Genomic DNA, 18,365 nt, shown 5'->3' on the forward strand with positions numbered 1-18,365 from the left:
TCTGTTTATTGGCTTGTTTTTCTTGTTTTCACTTTTTCCTCAGCATCTAGACCAGCACTGTCCACTTGAAGTGTAATGTGAGCCACATATGTAACTATATATGTCTCAGTAGCTATATTTTAAAAAATAAACGTATAAAATTAATTTTCATAATGTATTAATTTGTCATATTATATCAATATCTAATCAATATAAAAATGTTAACCGACAGTTTCCATTCTTTTGTTTATTTGTTCCAAAGCTTTGAAAACCAGCATGTATGTTTACTTATACACACTTCCATTTAACCCAACCACCTTCAAGTGCTCAATAACCACATGAAGCCAGAGGCTACCATGTTAGACAGTTTGGGTCTAGAACAATTATTGGTACTGTGGATCACAATAAACTGTGGAAAATTCTGAAAGAGATGGGAATACCAGACCACCTGACCTGCCTCTTGAGAAATTGTGAGCAGGTCAGGAAGCAACAGTTAGAACTGGACATGGAACAACAGACTGGTTCCAAATAGGAAAAGGAGTACGTCAAGGCTGTATATTGTCACCCTGCTTATTTACCTTATATGCAGAGTACATCATGAGGAACACTGGGCTGGAAGAAGCACAGGCTGGAATCAAGATTGCCGGGAGAAATATCAATAACCTCAGATATGCAGATGACACCACCCTTATGGCAGAAAGTGAAGAGGAACTAAAAAGCCTCTTGATGAAGGTGAAAGAGGAGAGTGAAAAAGTTGGCTTAAAACTCAACATTCAGAAAACGAAGATCATGGCATCTGGTCCCATCACTTCATGGGAAATAGATGGGGAAACAGTAGAAATAGTGTCAGACTTTATTTTTTGGGGCTCCAAAATCACTGCAGATGGTGACTGCAGCCATGAAATTAAAAGACGCTTACTCCTTGGAAGGAAAGTTATGACCAGCCTAGAAAGTATATTCAAAAGCAGAGACATTACTTTGCCAACAAAGGTCCGTCTAGTCAAGGCTATGGTTTTTCCAGTGGTCATGTATGGATGTGGGAGTTGAACTGTGAAGAAAGCTGAGCATGGAAGAATTGATGCTTTTGAACTGTGGTGTTGGAGAAGACTCTTGAGAGTCCCTTGGATTGCAAGGAGATCCAACCAGTCCATTCTGAAGGAGATCAGCCCTGGGATTTCTTTGGAAGGAATGATGCTGAAGCTGAAACTCCAGTACTTTGGCCACCTCATGCGAAGAATTGACTCATTGGAAAAGACTCTGATGCTGGGAGGGATTGGGGGCAGGAGGAGAAGGGGACGACAGAGGATGAGATAGCTGGATGGCATCACTGACTCGATGGACGTGAGTCTGAGTGAACTCCGGGACTTGGTGATGGACAGGGAGGCCTGGCGTGCTGTGATTCATGGGGTCGCAAAGAGTCAGATACAACTGAGTGACTGAACTGAACTGAACTGAACTGAATAAGTCCCCAGTAAATATTGTTGAGTAAATTCATTTATTCACTATTTCTACATTCCAAACACTGAACCAAGAAGTTTATATCCTTTAGATTACCTAGTTCACACAACCACCCTGTTGTTGGCTATTGTTACCTTCCTTGTACAGTTCAGTGCCTGAGATGCACTAACTTGCCCACAATTACAAAGAATTCCAAAACATGACTTGAGTACCCAACCATCTGACGGAAGCTAATGTCTCCAAATATATCCTCATTAAAAGATACTAATACGATTTTATTTAAAATATCCATTAAGATATTAGTCAAAAGATGTTGGCTGTGGAAAAAAAACCTGCGTGGTTCTGAAAGCATCTCAGGTTTGGCTTCCATGTTTTACCTTTTTAAGAACCAGGAAATGCTAATTAATGCAATTATTCTATGCTTGAGTGAGTAAACACAGTTCAGTTCAGTTCAGTCGCTCAGTCACGTCCAACTCTTTGCGACCCCATGAATTGCAGCACGCCAGGCCTCCCTGTCCATCACCAACTCCCGGAGTTCATGCAAACTCACGTCCATCGAGTCACTGTCATGCAAAGCCTATCAGGAATCCTTGTAACTTGCCAGTGGCTCAAGGGGAAAACTTGAGCACCACTGGCTAGGCTTTGAAGCACAAAACATCAGACATCTTGTTATTTTACATCATTGAAAAACACGTTTCTATCCTTCGAAACCACAGGACTCCCCTCATTTTCCTATTATATGGAAGAACTTCTATTTTTTCTTATCTGTGAAGCAAACTCTACTGCATTTTTATACAAGCATTTGCAGTAAGAAATACTTCATGACAGCTGTAGAATGGCAACATAATAATCAATTCAAAATATTAACCTTCTTTAGATTCCAAAAAGGAATGGCTTTAGGGTGCTTTAATCAATTAATATGAACAATTCACAACTGATTAACACAAACTATTTTTTCTGCTCAAATTCTGCTCATGTAAAAAACCACAAGATTAATCAGAGGTAATTTGTTGCAGAACAAAAAAAGAGACAAGAAAAGTTTTTCAGTGAGAGCAGTTGTAGAATAATAAAGCTCATTTTGATTCTATAAAAATTGAAGAGCCCTCAGTTTCAGAGTAAAAATTGCAAATCATGTTTTCAATATTCCTGTAATTCCAGACTCTAATTACAATGTTGTATCATCCTAGCTGCTCAGCTTGCAGTATGTTACCCACACACTCACACAGAAAGCAATCTGGACACACCAGCCCATGGAGGGGCACCAGAAGCCAGGCTTCTGTGATGTGGGCTGCAAGAGTGCTCCTTACATCATTTTTTCCTACAGTGACAAAGCTTTTAAATAGGCAAATAATCAGCACTTGTTTCATAAACTGAAGCTTACGTTGAGGGTCTTGAACATAATCTTGCTAGCATATGAAATGAGCTCAATTGTATGATTGTTTGAACATTCTTTGGCATTGCCATTCTTTGGAATTGGAGTGAAACTGACCTTTTCCAGTCCTGTGGCCACTGCTGAGTTTTCCAAATTTGCTGACATATTGAGTGCAGCACTTTAATAAGATTATCTTTTAGGATTTGAAATAGCTCAGCTGGTATTCCATCACCTCCACTAGCTTTGTTCATAGTGATGCTTCCTAAGGTCCTCTTGACTTCACACTCCAGGATGTCCAGCTCTAGGTGCGTGACCACACTATCTTGGTTATCTGGGTCATTAAGACCTTTTTTGTATAATTTTTCTGTGTATTCTTGCCACCTCTTTTTAATCTCTCCTGCTTCTGTTAGGCTCTTATCGTTTCTGTCCTTTATTGTACCCATCCTTGTATGAAACATCTCCAGTTTTCTTGAAATGAGCTCTAGTCTTTCCCATTCTATTGTTTTCTGCTCTTTCTTTGCGTTGTTCATAAGAAGGCCTTCTTATCTTTCCTTGCTATTCTCTGGAACTCTGCATTCAGTCTCCAGGTCTTGTTTTTGCTGACCGTATAGAACTTCTCCACCTTTGGCTATACAGCACATAATCAATCTGAATTAGTACTGACCATCTAGTGATAAAAATGTGTAGAGTCATCTCTTGGATTGTTAGAAAAGAGTGTTTGCTATGACCAGCATGTTCTTGTGACAAAATGCTGTTAGCTTTTGCCCTGCTTTTCTTTTTGTACTCTAAGACCAAACTTGCCTATTATTCCAGGTATCTCTTGACTTCCCACTTTTGCATTCCAGTTCCCTGTGATGAAAAGGACATCTTTTGTGTGTGTTAGGTCTAGAAGATATTATAAGTCTTCATAGAACCAGTCAACTTTAGTTTCTTTGGCATCAGTGATTGGGGCACAGCCTTGAATTACTGTGATGTTCAACAGTTTACCTTGGAAATGAGACAAGATTATTGTGTTATTTTTGAGGTTGCATTTAAGTTTCTGACTCTTTCTGACTCTTTCATTGACTGACGGCCACTCCATTTCTTCTAAGGTATTCTTGCCCACAGTAGTAGATATAATGGTCATCCAAATTAAAGACACCTATTTCCATTCATTTTAGTTCACTGATTCCTAAGGTGCTAATGTTCAATATTGCCATCTCCTACTTGACTACATCCAATTTATCTTGATTCACAGACCTAACATACCAGATTTCTCTGCAATATTATTCTTTACAGCATCAGACTTTACTTTTAACACCAAACACATCCACAACTGACAGTCCCAGTCACTTCATTCTTTTTGGAGTTATTAGTAATTGCCCTCTCTTCTTCCCCAGTAGCATACTGGACACCTTTTATCCTGTGGAGCACATCTTCTGGTGTCGTCTCTTTTTACCTTTTCGTACTATCAATGGGGTTCTCTAGGCAAGAACATTGGAATAGGTTGCCATTGTCTTCTCCAGTGGACCACATTTTGTCAGAACACTTCACTATGACCTGTCCATCTTGGGTGGCCCTGCACGGCGTGGCTCATAGCTTCATTGATTTATACAAGCCCCTTCACAATGACAAGGCTGTGATCCAAGAGGGGGTAATCACTCTTACTAGTAATTAAACAAACATATCAAGCAGAAATTATATTTCTTTATGTCATTTTTAATGATAGAAAGGAATATATTATATATTCTCAAAACTGTTCTTGAATATGAATTTTGTGGCAAAATTTTAAAAATTAATTTGGTTTCAGTCATCAACAACATTCCAATTATTTTACTTCTAGCTATCACATTTAATGCAATAATGTGAAATACATGTCAATATTTAGGTATAAAGACATTCATTATCAAGTTACTTGCTATAATAAAAAAATGAGAATGACATAAGCATCTAAGATGAAGAAAGCTTCAAGTAAATGACCATCCATAATTACAGTGGAGTAGACTTTTAAAATGACATTCCTGAAAAATTTAAATAACAAGAAAATGCTTTAATATTATAATCTGATGCTAAAAGAGACAGGAGATAAAGCTGCTTGGCTATGTATGTATATATAGGCATGTGTATATGCATATATGTGTGTTTTATTAGTGATCATTAGTCTTAACTATAGAAAAAATACACCAGAATATTATCTAATGTGGAAACACATCAGACTATCTTATCTCTAAATTTTTATGCTCTCCTGTATTTTCAAATTATTTTAAAGGAAGAATGTGCTCGTTCCATAATCAAAAATTTAAAATTTCCATCTATTTATTTCAGAAGGTTCTTGGATTTTTCTAGAAGGATAATATTAGGAAAGAACTTGGAAATGAGAGGTTGCAGACTGGTTCTCTATGGGTTAGGCTGAAACTGCAGATCTGTTTTTGTTTGGCCCATGGTGTGTTTTTGTAAATGATTTGTTGCCAGCATTGACATGTAGGAAAATTTCATATAAATTTTATATAAAAATCCAAATATCTGGTCTTCTAGAAAAGTCCAAAGATCTCATGATGCTGGGCCCATCTTCCCATGGGGCAGTGGTGACTGCAGCTGAGGATCAGCTAGTCCTTCTCGTGGGGCACAAGCTTTCCTCCTACTTCTCCTATGACCTGCCCTGATCCTCACAAGAATTTGACTTTGCTATGAATATTGGTAATGTAAAGTTTTACCAAAACCACAGCACCCTACAGAGTCAATGTCACCTTCCAGTCCAAAACCACTGAACTCAGCTGTTCGTCAGCCTGGAGTGGAACACATCCATTCTTGTAAGGGTTTTGTGGTAGAAAGGTGTGCTCTCTGCATCTCAAGACATCCAAGATGCTTGGCCAGCTGTCTCTTCTCTCCATCATCAGTGTTTATTACACATCTTCAACATAGCCAGTACTTTTTTTAACTTTTTTTTAAAATTATAGTTGATTTAGAATATCATGTTAGTTTCAGGTGTATAGCACAGTGATCCAGTTATATGTATACATATTTCTTTATTCCTTTTCAGATTCTCTCCCCTTTTAGGTTATTATAAAATATTGTGTATAGTTGCCTGAGCCATACAGTAGGTCTTTGTTGGTTATCTATTTTATCTATAGTAGTGTGTATATGTTAATCCCAATCTCTTAATTTATCCCTCTTCCCACTCCTTTTTCCCCTTTGGTAACCATAAATTTGTTTTCTATGTCTGCCAATCTCTTTCTATTTTGTAAATAAGTTCATGTGTATCTTTTTTTGGATTCTTCATGTAAGTAGTTATCATATGATATTTATCTTTCTCTGTCTGGCTTACCTCGCTTTGTGTGATAATTTCTAAGACCACCTATGTTGATGTCCACAGACAGATGAATGGAAAAAGAAGATGAGGTATACACACACACACACACACACACACACACACAATGGAATATTGTTTGTACTAAGTCACTTCAGTCATGTCCAACTCTTTTCGACCCCATGGACCATAGCCAGCTGGTCTCCTCTGTCCATGGGATTCTCCAGGCAAGAATACCAGAGTGGGTTGCCTTCTCCAGGGGATCTTTCCAACGTAGGAATCAAACCCACGTCTCTATGTCTTCTGCGTTGGCAGGCAGGTTCTTTACCACTAGCACCACCTGGGGCGCCCTGCAGTGGAATATTAGGCCATTTGCAGCATAGCCAGCTCTAATCTGTCACCACCACTATGGCTGGTGCTCTTCATTCTTTGCTTCTTCCACCTCTTTACATGTTCTATTCTGTTTCTTAAGCTTCCAATTCTTTCTGAAATACTTCTCAATTTGAGACTTTTATAAGTTATATTTTTCATAGACTTTTATATAGCTATATTTTTTATATTTTTATATAAACAAGCTTTTGTTCGTTTAGATCTACCCAGTTCATTAAAGCACTTTTTCCTCATACTAGACTATCCAATTACAAGTTATTTATTCATTCATTCAACAATAGTTAGTAACATTACAGTGACAGGAAGTAGCAATGAACAGACAGAGAAGCCCCTCTAGCCCCTAACTCTGGTGCGGTTATATTTTAGTAAGAGAAACACAGTCAACTAGGAAATGAAAAAGAAGATCATTTCAGAGTAATCCATGCTATAAAAACAAAATAAAACAATGTGATATGATAACCACCAAAGGATGACTTTAGAGTGACTAGATAAGGAAGGTCTCTCTGAGATAATAACCTTTGAGTTAAATGATGAGAGGCATTAAGTCAGAACTAGGAGGAGGGTATTGTAGGATGAGACAAGAGTCAGTTAAAGGTGATAAATCACGAAGATGACTGGCATAGCAGAGTTGAAGAAAGGCAAGGTGGGCAAGACCAGTTCTGTTCAAGTAGGTGGAGCTTGCATGCACTATTAAAGAATTTTGATTTTCTTCTAAATACAATGGGAAGCCACTAAAGAGTTTGCAGGGAGGCTGTTTAGGAAACTATTGGAATAATTACAATTGTAGATGATGGTGGTTTGGACCAGGATAGTAGTAATGGGACTCAAAGAGAGATCCTTTGACTTTTCCAAACTATAGACATTTTTCGTTACTTTTTAAATTTTTTTTATTTTATATTGGACCTGCCTCTTGAGAAACCTATATGCAGGTCAGGAAGCAACAGTTAGAACTGGACATGGAACAATAGACTGCTTCCAAATAGGAAAAGGAGTACGTCAAGGCTGTATATTGTCACCCTGCTTATTTAACTTCTATGCAGAGTACATCATGAGAAACGCTGGGCTGGAAGAAGCACAAGCTGGAATCAAGATTGCTGGGAGAAATACCAATAACCTCAGACATGCAGATGACACCACCCTTATGGCAGAAAGTGAAGAGGAACTAAAAAGCCTCTTGATGAAAGTGAAAGAGGAGAGTTAAAAAGTTGGCTTAAAGCTCAACATTCAGAAAACGAAGATCATGGCATCTGGTCTCATCACTTCATGGGAAATAGATGGGGAAACAGTGGAAACAGTGTCAGACTTTATTTTGGGGGGCTCCAAAATCACTGTACATGGTGATTGCAGCCATGAAATTAAAAGACGCTTACTCCTTGGAAGGAAAGTTATGACCAACCTAGATAGCATATTCAAAAGCAGAGACACTGCTTTGCCAACAAAGGTCCATCTAGTCAAGGCTATGGTTTTTCCAGTGGTCATGTATGGATGTGAGAGTTGGACTGTGAAGAAAGCTGAGCATGGAAGAATTGATGCTTTTGAACTGTGGTGTTGGAGAAGACTCTTGAGAGTCCCTTGGACTGCAAGGAGATCCAAACAGTCCATTCTAAAGGAGATCAGTCCTGGGTGTTTTTCGGAAGGAATGATGCTAAAGCTGAAACTCCAGTACTTTGGCCACCTGATGCAAAGAGTTGACTCATTGGAAAAGACCCTGATGCTGGGAGGGATTGGGGGCAGAGGGAGAAGGGGATGACGGAGGATGAGATGGCTGGATGGCATCACCAACTCGATGGATGTGAGTTTGAGTGAACTCCGGGAGTCGGTGATGGACAGGGAGGCCTGGCGTGCTGCAATTCATGGGATCACAAAGAGTCGGTCACGACTGAGCGACTGAACTGACTGACGACTGATAGTTGATTTACAATATTATGTTAGTTTGAGGTATACAGCAAGGTGATTTAGTTATACATATAGTTAGAGAAACCAAGGGAACAGTTCATGCAAAGATGGGCACAATAAAGAGCATAAATGGTATGGACCTAATGGAAGCAAAAGATATTAGGAAGAGGTGGCAAAAATACAAAGAAAAATTAAACAAAAAAGATCTTAATGACCCAGATAACCACTAAGGTGTGGTCACTCACCTAGAGCCAGACATCCAGGAGTGCAAAGTCAAGTGGGCTTTAGGAAGCATCACTAAGAACAAAGCTAGTGGAGGTGATGGAATTTCAATAGAGCTATTTCACAACCTAAAAGATGATCCTATTAAAGTGCTGCACTCAATATGCCAGCAAATTTGGAAAACTCAGTAGTGGCCACAGGCCTAGAAAATGTCGGTTTTCATTCCAATCCCAAAGAAAGGCAATGCCGAAGAATGTTCAAACTACTGCACAATTGCACTCATCTAAAATCCCATGGACGGAGAAGCCTGGTAGGCTGCAGTCCATGGGGTCGCTAAGAGTCAGGCACAACAGAGAGACTTCACTTTCCCTTTTCACTTTCATGCATTGGAGAAGGAAATGGCAACCCACTCCAGTGTTCTTGCCTGGAGAATCCCAGGGACGGGGGAGCCTGGTGGGCTGCTGTCTATGGGGTCGCACAGAGTCGGACACGACTGAAGTGACTTAGCAACAGCAGCAGCATACGCTAGCTAAGTAATGCTCAAAATTCTCCAAGCTAGGCTTCAACAGTATACAAACTGAGAAATTTCAGATGTTCAAGCTAGATTTAGTAAAGGCAGAGGGACCAGAGATCAAATTGCCAACATCCGTTGGATCATAGAAAAAGCAAGAGAATTCCAGAAAAACATCTACTTCTGCTTCACTGACTACACCAAAGACTTTGACTGTGTGGATCACAATAAACTGTGGAAAATTCTTAAAGAGATGGGAATACTAGACCACCTTACCTGCCTCTTAAGAAATCTTTATCCAGGGGAAGAAGCAAGAGTTAGAACTGCACATGGAACAACAGACTTTTCTAAATTGGGAAAGGAGTACGTCAAGGGTGTATATTGTCACCCTGCTTATTTAACTTATATGCAGAGTACATCATGTGAAATGTCGAGCTGAATGAAGCACAAGCTAGAATCAAGATTGCCAGGAAAAATACCAATAACCTCAGAAACGCAGATGACACCATGCTTATGGCAGAAAGTGAAGAGGAACTAAAGAACCTCTGGATGAAAATGAAAGAGGAGAGAGAAAAAGCCGGTTTATAACTCAACATTCAAAAAAACAAAGATCATGGCTCCAGTCCCATCACTTCATGGCAAATAGATGGGAAAACAATGGAAACAATTACAGACTTTATTTTCTTGGGCTCCAAAATCACTGCAGATGGTGACTGCAGCCATGAAATTAAAAGACGCTTGCTCCTTGGAAGAAGCTATGAGAAACCTAGACAGGATATTAAAAAGCAGAGACATTACTTTGTTGAGAAAGTTTTGTCTAGTCAAAGCTATGGTTTTTTAGCAGTCATGTATGGATGTGAGAGTTGGACTTCAAAGAAAGCTGAGAGCCGAAGAATTGATGCTTTTGAACTGTGATGTTGGAGAAGACTCTTGAGAGTCCCTTAGACTGCAAGGAGATCCAACTAGTCCATCCTAAAGGAAGTAGTCCTGAATATTCATTGGAAGGACTGATGCTGAAGCTGAAGCTCCAATACTTTGGCCACCTGATGTGAAGAACTGACTCATTAGAAAAGACCCTGATGCTGGGAAAGATCCAGCATCAGATCTGGGATCAGATCTGGGAAAGAAGGCAGGAGGAGAAGGAGACAACAGAGGATGAGATAGTTGGAAGGCATCGTGGACTCAATGGACATGAGTTTGAGCAAGCTCCAGGAGTTGGTGATAGACAGGGAAGCCTGGCATGCTGCAATCCATGGGGTTACAAAGAATCAGACAGGACTGAGCAACTGAGCTGAAACTGAATACATATACCCACTCTTTTTCAGATTCTTTTCCTGTATAGGTTATACAGAGTGTTGAGTTGAGTTTCCTGTGCTATGGAGTTGGTCCTTCTTGATATCTATTTTCTATATGTTCTTGTTGTTCAGTCTCTAAGTCATGTCTGACTCTTTGTGACTCCATGAAATGCAGCACACCATGTTTCTCTGTCCTTCATTGTCTCCCAGAGTTTGCTCAAACTCATGTCCATTGAGTCAGTTTTGCCATCCAACCATCTCATTCTATTTTGTCCCCTTCTCCTGCCCTCAGTCTTTCCCAGCATCAAGGTCTTTTCCAATGAGTTGACTCTTCACATTAGGTGGCCAAAGTATTGGAGCTTCAGCATCAGCATCAGTTCTTCCAGTGAATATTCAAGGTTTTTTCCTTTAGGATTATTTAGTTTGATCTCCTTGCTGTCCAAGGGATTCTCAAGAGTCTTCTCCAGCACCACAATTTGAAAGCATCAGTTGGTGTGCATATGTTAATCCCAAATTCCTAATTTATCCTCAGGTCCTGTATTTATTTGCTACCAAAAAGATATTTCCCATAGTTATACAGACATAAGTGTATAGTTAGTTTTGAAGTAAAAAAGTTATGGAAGACCGGGTTTTGCATAGTTCATGTTTCACTACACCTTAGGGAATAAATTACTGCATTTCTCTGACTCTGTAAAAGATGGTACTGAAGATGTACCATGCTTTTATGTACAGTTGCTATTGTTCAGTTTCTCAGTCATGTCCAATTGTTTGCGACCGCATGGACTGCAGCATGCCAGCCTTTGGTGTCATCCACCATCTTCCAGAGCTTGCTCAAACCCATATCCATTGAGTCAGTGATCCCATCAAACCATCTATCCTCTGTCATCCATATTGTAACATATTACAAAATAAAGCATTCTAAAAATGTGAGGATAGAATAAAAGTCAATTTTTCTTCTTCCCCACTTCAGTGAGTTCAATAGCTCACTGAAGCCCTAGCTCAGTGTTCCACTCTACCATTTATCTTTGTTGTCCTTCTTAAAGCCCTTCTGGCTGACCCAGAAGAGGTGGGAAGCCAGGATGGACAGCCACCCTAGAGGGACAAAACTACAACCATCATGGGCAGTGGAGTTGCAAAGTGACAGGGGACAGCTCTAAACACATGGTTAAAGACTTGCTACTTCTCATCCTTAATGACTGAACTCTAATGGCATCTGCCAGAACAGAACTGAGTGGACAACCTAATTTACATTCCTCCCTTTACCACATTACAATCTGTTTTGGCACTTTTTACTTCAGTTCAGTTCAGTTCAGTCGCTCAGTCATGTCCGAGCCTTTGTGACCCCATGAATCGCAGCACACCAGGCTTCCCTGTCCATCACCATCTCCTGGAGTTCACTCAAACTCATGTCCACCGAGTCGGTGATGCCATCCAGCTATCTCATCCTCTGTCGTTCCCTTTTCCTCCTGTTCCCAATCCCTCCCAGCATCAGAGTCTTTTCCAATGAGTCTTTTTACTTCAGTTCAGTTCAGATCAGTTGCTCAGTCGTGTCCGACTCTGTGCGACCCCATAGAAGGCAGCCCACCAGGCTCCCCTGTCCCTGGGATTCTCTAGGCAAGAACACTGGAGTGGGTTGCTATTTCCTTCTCCAATGCATGAAACTGAAAAGTGAAAGTGAAGTCGCTCAGTCGTGTCCGACTCTTAGCGACCCCATGGACTGCAGCCTGCCAGGCTCCTCTGTCCATGGGATTTTCCAGGCAAGAGTACTGGAGTGGGGTGCCATTGCCTTCTTAGCAAGTCTCAAATTGTAATGTTTTCTACCTCTCTCTTCTTTTGAACTATAAATTCCATAAAGGCAAATTTCAACTCTATCTTGGTCATTATTGATCTCCAACACATAAGAAAATGTCAGAAAATACTATATGCTCAAAAAGTATTTCTTGAATAAATGAGTAAGTGAATGAAAAAGAAAAGATGACAATTTTGTCCTATACTTGGCACATGGAGCCCGATTAGTTCACAATACAATGAGGCCAAGAGCATATTGGCTAATTCAGCTCACATCAGACTACTATGAGCATCCCTGGAGTCCAAGTTCGTCTGACTGCAGACTTTTGAAAGAATACATGCCAAATGGATTATGGGCAGCAGTGAGGACTAGAGGAAGAGAGAACAATGCCATGGGATGCCATGAAGAAAAGGAAAGTCTTTTGAGAAATAAGACATTTGGGACTATGCTAATTCTCTTCAAATATTTGAAGGGCTATTAAATATGGAAGATACAGTTGTTTTGTTTTGGTTTGATTCATTTCCTTTTTTTTTTCCTGTTTCCTCAGAAAGAAAAACAGATATCACCAAGTAAAATGTATAAGGAAGCAGACTTCGGGAGAATTTTCAAGCAGGTAAATGTAGTTATTGAAGTGTATGTCATTAGAGATATTTCAGTTGATACTAAATAATCTCTTGTCAAAGTAATATGGAAATGATTTAAGCATTCAAGAACCCAAGGAGAATGAGATGGAGAATGTAATTGGATTAAATAGTTTCAGAAGTCCCTTCCAATTTTATGAATACATGCACCTATAAAAAATGGATATAAAATCTCCAAGTGTACCCAGATTACTAACAAGTACAAATAGAACCTTGGATTGTTTTGTTTTGTTTTGTTTTAACTTTCATCACATTTGTTTGGGAAGATCTGGAGAAGGAAAAGGCTACCCACTCCAGTATTCTGTATAGTCCATGGGGTCACAAAGAGTCAGAGATGACTGAGAGACTTTCACTTTCACACTTGTATCAAATCTTCAGAGTTTAGCATCAGTTAATACCATTTTTTAGTAGTTTTCTACTCTTACAATTATAAAATTTTGATTATTTGCCTCTAGTAATACAATTTTAATAGAGTTCTTTTGCACTGTGCTGTTTTATTGCCAAACATGTTACTTGCAGGGAGAAGGCAATGGCAACCCACTCCAGTATTCCTGCCTGGAAAATCCCATGGATGGAGGAGCCTGGTGGGCTGCAGTCCATGGGGTCCCTAAGAGTCAGACATGACTGAAGCAACTTAGCAGCAGCAGCAACATGTTACTTGCAAAGCACAAGTACCTCAGGTTTACTTTAGAGAGAACACATGGAGGTCAGAAAGCAATCCATTTAATAAATAAGGCTACACTGTAGTTTAATGACTTAGCAAGTATTAAGTGGGGCTGGCATTAGAATTTGGATCTGCAGGTCTTCTATAAAGTGCAAGCATTCTTTGCTTGGAGAGGAGGGAGCTTGGTTTACTGACTTGTCAATTTCAAGGGCTGGTGAAAATGATAGTCACAGGGAAGACTGGCAAGACATTTTAATTTACCAGTTTTGAGAGAGCACATCTGGAGGATCCTGAAAGTAAATCAGCCAGTTGGCAAGAAAATAAAATCAAGATGTTCTGAGAAATTATGAAATTTCATCTAACTCAAACCAGAATAACAGAATAAAAATGATGAATGTCCTAAGCATCTTAAAATGGAGAAAATAACGCATTGTAGGAATATAATAGATTTAAGATATATTTATAGTCTAGATCCACATTTTATTACTTAGATGAAGTACATCTTATAGGATCATACATTGCTTGCTGGTGAGAAAATTACAGAAATAGGTGTCATGTTACTAGGAAATTTAGACAATTAAGACTGGCTATAAACACAGATCTGGAGAAGGAAATGGCAACCCACTCCAGTGTTCTTGCCTGGAGAATCCCAGGGACAGTGGAGCCTGGTGGGCTGCCATCTATGGGGTCGCACAGAGTCGGACACGACTGAAGCGACTTAGCAGCAGCAGCATAAACACAGATCATGGTTGGACTTTCTCCATACGTTTCCGTTCCCAATTACTTGGGAAGGGACTCAAATCCTCTTCACCATGATGTGCTTGCAATTAAATATAAATAATTGTGTGGTGCACAAAGGTGTGGGATGCCTTATTAGTGGGGAGGGGGACATAGGTGGCAAAGGAAGGTGATAGAAATAAAACATGTAAAAGCCATCCACAAAGTGTATACTTACTAAACTGATTGATTCATGAAGCATCATACCCTGGAGATCTTTTCACAGCGAACAAAAGACCCCCTGACTATTTACTACTTCTTATTTTTTAAGTGATATCAATAGAGAACCATTTCCCTTGTAGAAACACCTCTCAATGCTGCTTTTTATAGCCACTATGAAACAATTGTGATGTCACACTAACCTCAGCCAAGACACGGCATCTGTTATTTGATTAGTACATTTCAAACAAAATTAAACTTTAGTAATTCAGTCAAAATGATTTATCATATGCAAACAATGCTGAGCAGAAGTGAAGCTCTCTCATTACCCAACCTCACTGGGGGCCTGCAGCACTTATTATAGCTTTCTAGTAATAACCACAGCAAGGCCCATGTCACCAGGACACAGAAGCTTATTTTGTGGTTGTCACTTCCTGAGTGAGTTCCTTAGCTACTTGGGACCCTCACTGGGCCACGCGGTAAATCTTTGGGATTGAAACAGTAACTGATAAGAGTGCTGAGTCATGTTTATTTCTAAAGCAATTATCATGATTCATACTTAGGAAGAAAACACAATAAAGGGGCTCTTTCAGTTCTCCATCTCTCACAACCAGGAATTTTAATTGCTTTTTATTATTTTGATTCAAAATGCAATGAAACAACCTACATATTTTCTCAAAACTTGGGGTACATATCAAAATCTAAAATATTTAGAATATGTCAACATATTCTCTGAGGCAGATCTTTGGCCTGAAAACACAATTCAATAATGCGATTTGGTCAATTAGCTAACCATCAGCTCAGAAGCAAGACCTGTAGTTGTCAGTAATAGAACTTCTTCCTATAATGAATGCTAAGCTATTAGATAAGTTTAAATTTTGTTTGGATTCAAAACAATTTTCTAAAAAGACTTCCCCTTTGAGTTATTTGTATCTTATATAACAGAGAAATATGCTTTTAAAAATATGATTCATTCATTTAGAAGTAACTATTATTTCTCAGAAATTATTCTATTTACATTATTAAGGATGAAAAAAAGCACTCTTGAGGTACTCACATGTCTAAATACAAGAGAAATAGATTTTAGAATAAAGGCAGGTATTTTGTTCTTTGGGAGCACAAAACTACAAGTGAAATAAAAGATAAGAGCTGAATACAGGTTGATGCAACCAATTACTTCCAACTCTCCATTTGAAGCCTTATTATTGAGACGCCACTATGGACATCTTATTGCAGGAAATTCCAGTCTTTATGATGTCTTAGTCTGCAAGATGCTGCCATATAAAATACCATTGATTGTCTTAAACAATAGAAATGCATTTTTTATAGTTCTGGATGCTGGGAAGTGCAAGATTAACATGCTGGCAAGACTGGTTTCATTCTGAGGGCTTTCCTCTTGGATGGTAGACAGCTGTCTTCTTGCTTCATCCTCACACAGTGGAGAAAGGAAGTGCTGGTGTCTTTTTCTCTTCTTATAAAGACACTAATACCATTATGGGGCCTCTACACACTGACCTCCTCTAAACCTAATTATCCCCCAAAGCCTCTGCCTCCTAATATCACCACATTGGTATATTAGGGCTTCATCACATGAATTTGGACGGAAACAAACATTCAGTCTGTAACAACTGGCCTAACACATGCACGTTAGAAGTTGGAAAGTAAAGGAAGGCAAAATACTGCACTGAAATTCAAAAGCTCAAAATATTTTCTGAGCTTAGTTTGGGGAATAAAGAGATGATATCTGGAGCATTTCAGGCAAAATAAAGTAGTACTTCAAAAGAATAAGAGGAAAATTTTGCAACATTTACCTGAATATGTTATAGGAATAAATCTTGTTGAAATTTTGAATGATTTTGAGAAAAAGTGGTTGTAATCATTCAACAACAAAAATACCTGCTGTTCTAAGTACCATGGAAAATACAGTTAAATATGTGACATGGTTTTCTGTGCAGTGAACTTATTACTTCATTTGTTTCTAATCAGAGCACACAACACAATGTAAATGATGCATCACTCAGTTCTGAATTGCTGACTCAACATCTGGTTCAAGATGTCTAGCTTTATCTTTCTTACTTCACAAAAAATCGCATTGAAATGACATAAACAAATCCTCAGCAATCCTGTCAAGACAGAAAGTGTATCATCAGCACAGCAGAACAGAAAGGATTTTCTGATGAGAATCAAGTGCTGGGAAGAATGCAACAGAGCTGAGTCATGGAGTAATACTTAGTTCAGAGGTAGTAGAGTCTAGGGAAAGAGTGAGCTATGACTCTCCTTGTTGGCTGTACCAGTCCCCAGCTTCCAGAAGCTTACTCTGAGCCACTGCCTTTCACAAGTAGAGTCCTTTAAAAATGGAAGCCTGGGGACAAAGAAGCAGGGGCTCCAGGTGACCCAGTGCAGTCAGGAAGGACACAAAGCGCCTCCTTGCACATGGAAGACTCGTAATAAGTATTTTCTAAAAGAAAGCCAGCCTGCCCATGTTCTTGCTACATGCACACATTCACATATATGCACACACAGAACGAGTGAGGTCATCATCCAAATCTATATTCACTACCAAGACTTCATAAACTTTTATCTGAACCCGGAAATATTCTCCTGCTGCCAAGAGCAATCTCAAGTATCAACCAGAGGTATAATAGACAACAAATATTCAGTAACCATTTGAGGAACAGTGACATGAAGGAAAACTAATAAAATCTGCAAACAAAAGAATAAATGTGCTGAGCAATGAAGGAGCATTTGAAAACAAGCACAGCTAGGAACCTCTGAAAGATTCAAAGGATAACTCACTCATTAATAATGAGGCTGCTAAGAGAAAGAAATTAGTAAAACAATCGATAAGTGAAATGAACAGAAAATGAAATGCAACTGAAAAATCAATCATAGAGACTGCCGCAGAATGCCATTCAAAAGAGAAATAAAAGCTAAATGATCAAAAGTATGGGGGAACATTTAGGAGATGAGACACGGAGTATAGATCTATCAGTTCCAACATCTGTCAACCAGGTCTTTCTGTGCAGAAGTACAGAAAGCCCAGAAAAGGAGAGGCGAAAGGAAATTAGGTAGAAACAAAATTATACACTAAAATGACTTATTCTTTCAAAAAATGCTCAATAGGTTGAATGACCACCACTCTGGTCAATAATGTAATTAAGCTGATGTCAGAATTTGTATGAAAGACTAAAGGATTGAGACAGTTTGGTAGACAAAATAGGAGGGCTTGCCTTCACAGATAAGCAAGACACAGTAAACCAGAGTAATTAAGACAGTATGGTCCAAGACAAGGAAAGACAAACAGTGCTACAGAGCCTAACAGAGAGTCCAGAAACAGGGTGATGCCTTTGGGAAAACTGCACATAACTCAAGTGCTAACAATCAGTGAAGGAGGAACGGACAACTCAAGAAACCATGCTGGGACTGTTCATTAGCCCGATGACTAGGCTCCCTAGCTCACTTCTACAAAGATAAAAGCATTCCCATGGGGATTAAAGACTTAATGTGAAAATCAAAACTTTAAACTTGTGAAATTAAATTTAGAAAATATTTGTTAATGAGGGTACAAACAATGAGGGAATCCATACACTCATGGTTTGAGTGGAATTGGTTCCACCACTCTGGGAAATAAATCTGGTCATATCTGTTAATATTTACTAATAACAATGTAAGCTGAAGGTGTGCATATGCTAAGAGCCAGATATTCTATATCTAAAATTATAGAGAAAATACTTATGGATATGGGGCTAGGGGTAGGAAGGACAAGGTGGGAAAAATCAAGAGAGTAGCATGGAAATATAGACACTAACATGTGTGTGTGTGTGTGTAAAATAGGTAGACGGGGGAAATTCACTGTTTGACCCAGGGAACTCAAACCAGGGCTCTGTGACAGCCTAGAGGGGTGGGATGGGGTGGGAGGTGGGAGT

This window comes from Bos taurus, chromosome 6 (genome assembly GCF_002263795.3).
Source record: "Bos taurus isolate L1 Dominette 01449 registration number 42190680 breed Hereford chromosome 6, ARS-UCD2.0, whole genome shotgun sequence".
Taxonomy (NCBI): domain Eukaryota; kingdom Metazoa; phylum Chordata; class Mammalia; order Artiodactyla; family Bovidae; genus Bos; species Bos taurus.